Genomic DNA, 9,989 nt, shown 5'->3' on the forward strand with positions numbered 1-9,989 from the left:
GTATTCTCCCTCTGGAAACAAATGAGAATTTCTGATGCGTGTTGGCTGCAGTCATGTCTCAAAGAGCTGCAGACTTCTTCCTCTGCCTCCCAAGTGCTGAAGGCCAAATACGTAAGAGATATGGGAAAAAACTCTGAGATAAATGTCAAGTAAAAGCTTTTATATCAATTTGTCCTTTTGTTTAACACGGCCTTGGATCTCTCTCCTTCCATCACGATGCTTTAATGTTTCCATAGATCTCATTTAACCTGTATTCAAAGCCCATTTATTGCCATAGAATGGCTTGGGTTGGAAGGGATCTCAAAGATCATCTAGCTCCAACCCCATTTTGAGCTGTGCTGCCCCTAATATTCTTGGTTTCAAGCCATTCACTGTGAGCAGTTATTCGCATAAATACAGAAGCCATTGCGGCTCAGGTTTTGGGTAGGCACCAACCTGAACTGAGGTAGGTCCTGCAACATCTTAGCTCCTCTGCCCACAGAAGGGTTTCCCTTTTCCCCACTCCTTCACTGAGAAGGGAGGTACCCTCTTATGGAGGCAACTTGTGCAATCTGATGGTCCTTCACCACTCGTCACCATTACCTGGGGAAGTGCAAGGGTCTGAGAAAAGAGCAAGCTATGACCTTCTGTGCACTAGGATACATCATAGTCCAGGAAACATGGACCCTGGTGACTTGGACAGTTAATTGCCTCATTTTCCTCTTGGCCATAAAGACCTTTATGCAAATGACACCAGGAGTCTGTGCACCCAGCCTTTAACCTCCAAGAGTTGCCCATCCAACCATTGGTGAAGCGGCCCAGATGCCGCAGACAAACAAGTAATTTTTCACTCTTCTTCTCTCATCAGAGAAGCAGAGGACTCATCTGTATTTCTGCTCTATCTCCTACGTGCCTGACACGCCAGACACGAAGGATCCTGCGCGCTGCTTTTTGATCAGTAACAGATTTCTCTGTTCCCAGAGGAGCAGAATGCGTTCTATCAGATTCTGTCAAATCAAACAAACAATTTCATAAGTAAATACAAGTTTGCAGGGGGTAAACAGCAGAGAGTTTTGGAAAGCTCGTTTCCTGTCAGAAACGATATATATGTTACAGGGTTGTAGGTTCTAGGGAGCCCGTTCAGCTTGGGGTTGGAGATGATTTCCAGAGGGCCTTTCCAACCCCTATGATTCTGTGAAATATAGGACTGATGCCTAAATGGTCATCTAATCTGTCCAGTGGGCCTATATAATTTCTGAGAGATGGCCTAACTTGTGCTTACAGACTCTCAGCGATGCAAATTCCCACTGCTCCCCAGGCAGTTTGTCCCAGCCCTCCAATTCTTACATCCTTAAGATGACTTCTTAATCATCAGCACTAATTACCCTCATTGAAAGCTCCATCTGCTTATCCTGTCCATCACAGACGTGAAGTTTATTCCCTCTTTCTCTGCGTGCCAGTGACACACATCAAACAGCAGCACTTCTTGCAAAAATCCTACATTGTTCACCCTGTCTGCACCTTTGTTCAGCTGTGTGCCTTCGCTTTGGGCATTTTATAATTGGGTTTGGAATCTTGAATAGGCAAAACCACAATGTTTTCCAAGTTAAAACTGACCAACATTAACAAAAGCAAAATTACTCTGCAAAACCCCAGAAACATTGTTCTCCAGCCCGGTTGCAACATTTTCTTGGAAGTGATTATAATTACGAGTCCATTTTTTATTTCGACACGAGGAATTGCTGTCTTTTGGGCTTTGTTTTTTGGGGGGGAATTTTTTTTTGGCTGGCCGGTGGAAGGAATTCAAGTGGGTTTAGCCCTGATACGGAAGACAGACCGATCTCTGAGAAGCACAGGGCTTGTCCAATATAAAGCACTGGAGGTCTGCTTTATGTTCCCGCCGGGTAAGCTGCGCTTTAACATTTATTTTTAAGCAATAACCATGACCCTGAATATCCTGTTTCACGCAGGGATGTACTTTCTTTTGAGTTCCATGGTGACATTTGACGGTGTAGCTAATTCTTCCACAAGTAGCAGGACCCTGAGGCTGTAATCTCTTGCCAAGACCTCTGGAAAGGGAGAATTCCATCCATCTTTATCCCCTCCGCTACTTCTAATCTCTGCTGTTTGCCATCTGCTGTAACCCTAACACAAAAGCTGACTTGCACCACAGAAGATGAATAAGTGAATGGAAAATTTGGGGTTGCCGATGGCTCCAGCAGGATTTAGCCCCAGAGATCTTGCAAAACATTTGCCCGTGATTGAACTCTCTGCGTCTGCAGGAAACTATTGACCGTAAGGGAGCTCATCCACATGGAGTCAACGCCTGGTTGCCTCCTGCATCTTGCAGGAAGAGCAGCAAGAAAACTGCCTTTTTAACATAGAGAAAATGGAAAGGATGATAGGAAGAAAGGAAGACAGGTAATGATGAATTAACAGTGTTCCCCAATGCTCCTACTCTGCCCAGTGTTGTGCCGTGACTCCCATCTAACTCACAGGACCTGTTTCCAGATGGTATTGCTGGTGAACGACAGCCCCTTTCCAAAAGCCATGTCTGCACTAGGAGACAGCCTGATTAACCTACGGGACTTTGAAGTGTCCACAGAGGTTTCATGGAGAGTTAAAGGTTGAATGCATGGTTAGCAGGAGAGTCACAAAGCAGAAATAAAAGAGCTGATATTCTTGTCTGTAACAGATGCTCAAATTCTTCCAAAGCACACAAATACTTCAATTTCTTTTAATGCTCAGTTTGAGATACCATGGGCTTATTTAACAGGGGCTGAGGAACACAACACTCCAGGGTAGAAATGCAAGAAAGAACACCCCAGGTTCTCTTAAGTAGAATATAGGAAGTTGTTACATAAGCAGGAAAAAAAAAAAAAAAGAAATTTTGGGGCACCTTGGCGAAATTTTCACTTAAATATGTCTTAGGTTCTTTCTCCTCCATCAGAAAACTCAGCCTTCTGCCTTTTAGCTGCAACCAAGGTGCAGTGGCAGCCCTGTCTTGGCAAGGCAAATCAAGAATAGGCCGAACAAATTTACTTTACAGATTTTTGTGCATCAGCATAATGATAGCGCTGCAGAAGGGCTAGGAGAAAATACAAGATGTGTGCAAGAAACCATGCGTTCTGCAGCCCTCAGACCTTCTGACAAAGATTTAATTAAACCTTCATGTAACAACTGGTGGAGCATATTAATGAGGATGCCTTTGCTGGTCTGCAGCTGACTTATTCTCCCCTTAATTTCTTGCTGTCTCCTCTCCTCTAGCACACACCAGACCTGGAACCACATGTCAGTGCTATGTGTAGCACCTTCTCCTGGCTCTACGTTGAAGATTCATCATCAATACAGTCTTGCAGCATGCTTACAAGACAGGCAACAAGTGCCCCCATTTCACAGGGAGAGTAACTAAAGTGCCATAAGAAAGTTTTAACTTGCCAAACCAGCCATGAGGCCTTAAGCAAACGTCTGAAGAGCTCTGAGATGCAAACAGCCTATGTCAGTGCAGCTGCTCGTCCCTCATGGAGGTCTCACAGAAACACAGTGGTGTCTGAGGTATCCAACCAAGCGTGAAAGGCATGGAGGTTTGTGGAGGATTGCATGCATGGGAATGGGAAGTGACCAAGGAGAGAAGCATGAGGCCTATAGTTCCTATAACTCCACTGGGGCACTCCAGATTGCCAGAAGCTTTGTCCACAACCAGCATTATTAAGTACAAGACTGACTGGAGGAGGTGGTGAAAGTACAGTTATTACCTCCAAAAAGACAAACAGCTTCAGCACAATCCAACCTATTTGTAGGGCACAACAAAGGAAAGATTCCCAGCCCCCAGTGACCGTCTTGGCAGAAGGGGAATTAAAGCCTCAGCCCTTCTCTGCACCATATGCAGCATCCAAGCACTCAGTTCAGCAACCGCCACCAAGAACACAAGCATCAAAATTTTTACTTCCTTTTGCCATTTTAAGGGCTTTCATCTACTTATAAGTTTTTGGTTTCTTTTTAGGAGAAAGAGATTGATCAGTGCCTGGGTCAGCCTCTGGGTTAAAGCATCACTCCCACCTCAGAGGGTGCCCAGATTCCAGATGATACACATAGCCAGAAGAGAAGGGAGAAATGCACGCTGTCTCAACCCACAGCCAATTCCCTTTGACCATCCCACCACACATCTTTAAGGGCTTAGTCACCACTAACGTGTGGACAATAACCACAGATGGATCGCATCTTGGGTACTCTAAGAGGATGCACCCAATGGAGAGGTGGGCAAAAAACAGGCAGCAGAATGAAGCAAAGGTTTTGTAAAACTGTTTGCACTTACCTGGCTGCTCCTTTGTCAGATTAAATCATAGCCCACTTGGTCCAAGTTGTCTACCAGAGGGTAATAATCTCTTGTAGGGTGTGAACTTCAGAGCTTAAGCTCTCCTTGATAAGCTTTAATCCTTACAGCACGTAGAAAGAGAAACCCTAATTCTTCTTGGTGTTGTCAGTTGGCTGCTGTTAGTGGCTTCCTGTCGACAACAGCTGAATGACAAATCACACAGGTTTTTACACTTGTAGATATTGTAGGACTGGTAGTATAACCACACTCATTTAGTGCTAATGTTAGAAATGTGGCCAGCCCAGCAGAACCGTTATCCACAAAGGCTGTAAAAAAGCATCTAAAAAAGACTGTTCCTCCTCAACAGATGCCCCAAACTGCTCTCATTCAGGCTGATGTGAGCTGAAAGGCACCTGTGAATCCACAGGGCATTAAAGCTTGTCTGTAAAGGGGAGGAGAAATATGGGCCCTTCAGTTTTCTAGATTGGCCCACTCACAGCTCAGAGCACTCTGGGCCAATGGTAGGAGTGGAGATATTTACTGTGCATGCTTAATTTTTGTGAGAGCTTATCAGGTTCTAGCCTGAGCTGTTTCCCATTTTGTGATTATCAGGGTTACAGTGTTGTAATCTCATTCACTTTCCATTTGAGGTTCTGCTTCTGCTTCAAATCTCATCTAAAGAGAACAATCAGGTTCCTCCTCAGAGCTACATTGTCATTAGGGCACGGGGAGGAGAGAGATGCAGGAGACTGATGACAGCACATAATCATATCTCTTTATTCCATGTATGTAAAGTCTCCTAAGATCTTATAGGGTCTTTTGGCATAGATTGCTTCCAACCACTCAGTGGTTTCAGATCTCCAGACCCAGCTAAAGGCCAGGCAGCTGATTTGCATCTCCTATTGGTTCTGCTGGGTTTTGGATGGAGCCTTTGCTGAGACAACACAAGTCAGCCCAAGCTTATTGCCAAACATAGGGATCCTACCTGAAGCTGGTACATTGGTGGGTGTTCACCAACTAAGTTTTGAGATGGGGACTTACAGTTTCATCTAACGGAAGACTGAATCTCAGGTCCTGCAGTTCAGGCAGCACCACTGGCTGAGACAACATTGCCAAAGGCAATGTGGGAATTGTGGACTACCTCCAAAGAGTGGTCTTTGGAAGTTGAGAACTTTTCTTTTTATGCTTCATTCCCTACCCTAGAAAAAAAAAAACAAACCACAAAGCAGAAGAATCTAAAAAGCGATCGTATTTCACATACTATTTTCATTTTAGTGACTGCTTCCAAAATGGGTCAGTTTTGTTCAGAAACAGCAACCAAAAAAAAAAAAAAAAAAAAAGGAAAATCAAACTACTGGGCAGAAAAAAAAAAAGTCAAAAATAGCTCTGTGTTTCACTTGTTCTCTAAGCAGAAGCTATTGGTCAGATTCAGTTTGTCATGCCACCAAAGGATGAAGTGAAACTGTTTTTTTGTCTGTCAATCAGATGCAAATCCAGGAAATCTCACCCAGTTCCTGCCATAGGAGTGAGCAGATGGTGATGCAGAGACCAAGAGGGGTGCTAAGGACAGGGATGCTGCAGCCTGCATTTTTGGAGGACACTGCTGTGCCGCAGGACAGCTTTCTTACAGCTCCTGTTGGTCTCTGCAGATGCTGATGAAATCACTGGGGAATTGAGCTGCCCATGCTGTGCAACCCACCCCATGCTGTGACGGTGGTTTCACTCAAAATATCATAGTGTGACACTGAGCGTGAACTGAGAAATGGCTGAATCCTAGAGAGCTCATCCACCATCATCATGTGGCCCCTATCTGTACATGTGGGGCCTCCGTGACCTTTGCAGAAGGAGCCAGCAGGTCCTTTGGATGTCGCCGAGCAGAAGAGGTCCCAGACATATGGGGCACACAGCTCTGAACTGGTGATATTGATCAGAAACAGCACGACAAACATAGGAAGATGTGGATATCTGGGATATCTCACATCTCCAGATCAAGGGTAGTAAGCATAGGGATTCCCTCAGTGAGTTCTTCTGGAGGTGCTCAAGGCTGGGATGGATGGGGCACTGGGCTGCCTGGCCTGGTGGGAGCACCCAGCCCATGGCAGGGGTTGGGACTGGATGATCTTTATGGTCCTGCTCAAATCAGTGATCCTAGAATTCTACCTGAATCTCAGTACTTAACCCAAGATGGACTCATAATTCCAGAAGGGAATTCATCCCATCTTAAAACACTGAGATAAGCTTTCCTTTCCCTTCTCTTCCTTAGATCAGGAAGCCATGGTAACAAATTTAGGCCAGACAGAATATTTGAGCTGAAGTCTGGGTAGATGGTATCCAGCCCAATCCCTTCACTGTCACCTTTTTAAAGGAAGATGTCCATCTGGCATTTTACTAAATAGCCTTACTGGAAAACCAGGTAAGACAGGAAGGGTAATTCTTGGTTCACTAGCACTTCTGGAAAATAATTTACAATGAGTTTGGATGAAAGAGTATCACACATACTGTTTTTTTTTTCTTTTTTTCAGCAAGATAGAGAGGAGTGGAAAAAAACTACATCTTGTTCCTGAGATTCTAAATGCTTTTTCTTCTTTGGGCTGCTGCAATGAACTGGGGTTAGCAGATTCTCAAAGGAAGCAGTCACAAATGATCTACTTCGAATCCTTGGAAAAGGTTATGATTTTCTTTGGAAATGATTCTCAGTTCTTCACACCTTAGAGAAGTTTTTGGAGTTGAAGGGAAGAATAATTTGCTACCTTAACACATACATTTACAAAGTTCTGCAGTCCCCAAATTGATTCTTTTTAAGCTATTAAAAAAAAAAAAAAAAAGGAGTTTGTGGGCTCCAACCCTTCCATTGGGGTGGTGAACTGCAGTGAAACAATATGAAAGGGCAAACAGCAATTACCCATAGGTGACACCCAAGCTGGATTGGGTCTTCCATATAGAGGTCCCCAGTTAAGACATGTTGCTTTTCCACGAGGATGAGCTTAGAATCATAGAATCACAAAATCATGAAGGTTGGAAAAGACCACTAAGATCATCAAGTCCACCCATCAACCCATCACCACCATGACAACTAAACCATGTTGCATCACTAGGTCATTTCCATCGTCCTGGACATCTCCTGGTCCCTCCAGATCCCCCAGTGGCCCCTGGCCATGAGCAGCCATATGTCCACAACCCCCTGTACATTCTATGTACACAGTGGTTCCCCTGCAGTGACCAGAGCAGAGCATTAGCTGGAGACCTGCTGCCCTCTGTAGGTGCCTCCATCCCATTTCAAGGTTGACAAGCACACGAATGGCTCTCTGACCATTTCAGGGGACATTCCTCTCCTCCAAGTATCTATGCAGTGGTTAGAAGCTGCTGGCAGCTAGGGTAGATCAGTAGAGCAATAGTGGAATCCTCTCCTCATTCCAGTTCTGGCAGGCTGGGTTTCAGGGACTGTGTATTGTGGAAAAGGCATTTAGTTGGTGACCAGTTAAGAAGCCACCACTGATGCTCTTCCAAGACACTCCCAACATGTGGTACTACAAAATGGCCAACTTCCATGCTGGGAGGTCCAGCTCCTCTGTGCTCCATTTTCAGGATGCCTACAAGTAAATGGAGCATATATATAATACAGGATGCCTAGCCCAAAGCCAGGGAAAGGAGCAGGTGATTCAAATCCTAGCTGCCCTTATGAAAGAGGAATGGCTGCTTCTGCCTGTTTCTGGTGACACAAGGGCAGCGTGGAGGATTGGGCAATGAGAAGAGAATTACCTCTGCAGCAAGCAACTGCCAGCTTCGGCTTTGCAAAACCACATCCCAGCATTGACCCAGGCCTTTATCATGGTGTTTCAAAGGATTCAGGTGTTCTGCTCAGGGATACTGAAGGGTGTAGCTCTGGGCATGAGCAGCTTTTGCAGCTCTGAGTGCAACAGAAAGGCCTCACTGAGCATAAGGAAAAAAGAATTGAGCCATACATATGGACAGCATAGGCGCTGTAGAGGTTTATTTTGACTTCTTGCACTCAGTCATACAAAAGAATCATACAATGCCCGTGCTGATCATAGAATCATGGAATCACTTAGGTTGAAAGGGACCTCAAAGATCAGTTCCAATCCCTGTGCCCTGTGTGGGCAGGGTTACCAACCACTGGATCTCAGATGCTAATCTTCAGGTGCTCACCACAGGTGGTTGGGGTTAGAGCTTCATCACAGAAAGGGTTTTGGTGGAAGGAGAGGAACAACTCCACGCCACAGGTCCTTTGAGCGAAGACGATGAAATAAATGCAAGCCAAAAATATTAAAAACCCATGAGAAGACTTCAGAGGGATCCAGCCTTTCACTGGCGTCTTATGGCAGCTAATTTGAAATCCATTACACAACTAAATTAAAAATAAACATTTACAGAAGAGGGAGCGGGTGGCCATGTGTGGTCTGTTACAGCGATGACAGAGATGTCCAGCCTTGGCAGCAACACCTCTGCTCCTAAACTAACCCACACCACAGCTTCTCTTCTTCTTTTAGGACAAGGGGGAATGGTTTTAAACTGAGACAGGGGAGGTTTAGATTGGATCTTAGGAGGAAGTTTTTCCCCCAGAGGGTGGTGAGGCACTGGCACAGGTTGCCCAAGGAGGCTGTGGATGCCCCATCCCTGCAGGCATTCAAGGCCAGGCTGGATGTGGCTCTGGGCAGCCTGGGCTGCTGGTTGGTGACCTGCACACAGCAGGGGGTTGGAACTGGATGAGCACTGTGGTCCTTTGCAACCCAGGCCATTCTATGATTCTATGACTCTCTCTAGCCTTGAGGCCAACTTACCCTCTCTGGCCACACTGTGCAATGAAATGCTCCTGTCAAAGCTGGGTGGCTGCATCCAAATCGTCTTCCTCCAAGGAAGGGGCCTTGGTCTTGCTCATTTCTGAACAGTGCTGATCCCTCGTCAAAACTACATGTCCCTGGGCCTTGTCCATGCCTTGATAATGTTTGGTTCATCCAGAGCAACCTGATCCAGTGGTTGGCGACCAGTCCATGGCAGGGGATTGGAGCTAGATGGGCTTTAGGGTCCTTTCCAACCCAAGCCATTCTATGATCCTGTGATTCTATGATCAGCACAGACCCAGGATTGTTTCAATGAGATGCTGCATGAAATTAGGTGCTAAGTCTAGAAATGCAGCTACAGCCCCATATCAGAGGGTTTAAGTAGCAAGGGAACAGCTCTCGTGTCTCGCCAGTCCCATTCAGTATAAGCAGTCCCAGGAAGGGTGGGTGCAAGCTGCCAGGTGGCTGGGAGAACTGATTGCCAGGCTGTTTGCATTTGCATATCTGAAAACTGACAAAACGAGAGTGCTGTCCAAGCAAAAAATAATAATAATTGCATTTGCATCAGAAATGTGAAAATGCTGTTCTTCACTCTTTGAAGTCTGCATGGTCTTGCAGGGCTGTACCCTATGCTGGAGGGGCTGCAGGGTGTGGGGAGGAGGTGGTGGGAATTGAAGCCTGGTGATGGGATTGTAGGGATGCTGGGCTCAGGGAGGGGCTGTAAATCATTCCCCACTGCCCTGGGGGAGAGGAGGGTGGGGAAAAAGAAAAAAAAAAGAAAGGCAGGAGGCTGGCTGTGGGAAGGGGCCGGGGTAATGAGGTGTCTATGGCCAGCACTTAACCCTTCACACCACCGCGTCTGCAGGCGCTGTCCTGAGATGCCAGATGTTCAACAG

General features: G+C 45.8%; 1 protein-coding gene across 1 annotated transcript in view; it reads right to left on the reverse strand.

The window, feature by feature from the left end:
* The window catches only part of BLK (BLK proto-oncogene, Src family tyrosine kinase), a 35,058-nt gene extending 30,502 nt beyond the window's left edge, over positions 1-4,556 (reverse strand). The window contains exon 1 of the mRNA XM_042883501.1: positions 4,295-4,556. The gene's annotated coding sequence lies outside the window, so the exon portion shown is untranslated. The remainder of the gene's footprint in view (positions 1-4,294) is intronic.
* Between the last annotated feature and the right edge of the window lie 5,433 nt (positions 4,557-9,989).

The sequence above is a fragment of the Lagopus leucura genome, unplaced genomic scaffold (assembly GCF_019238085.1).
Source record: "Lagopus leucura isolate 7727_CA_CO unplaced genomic scaffold, USGS_WTPT01 Super-Scaffold_100038, whole genome shotgun sequence".
NCBI lineage: Eukaryota > Metazoa > Chordata > Aves > Galliformes > Phasianidae > Lagopus > Lagopus leucura.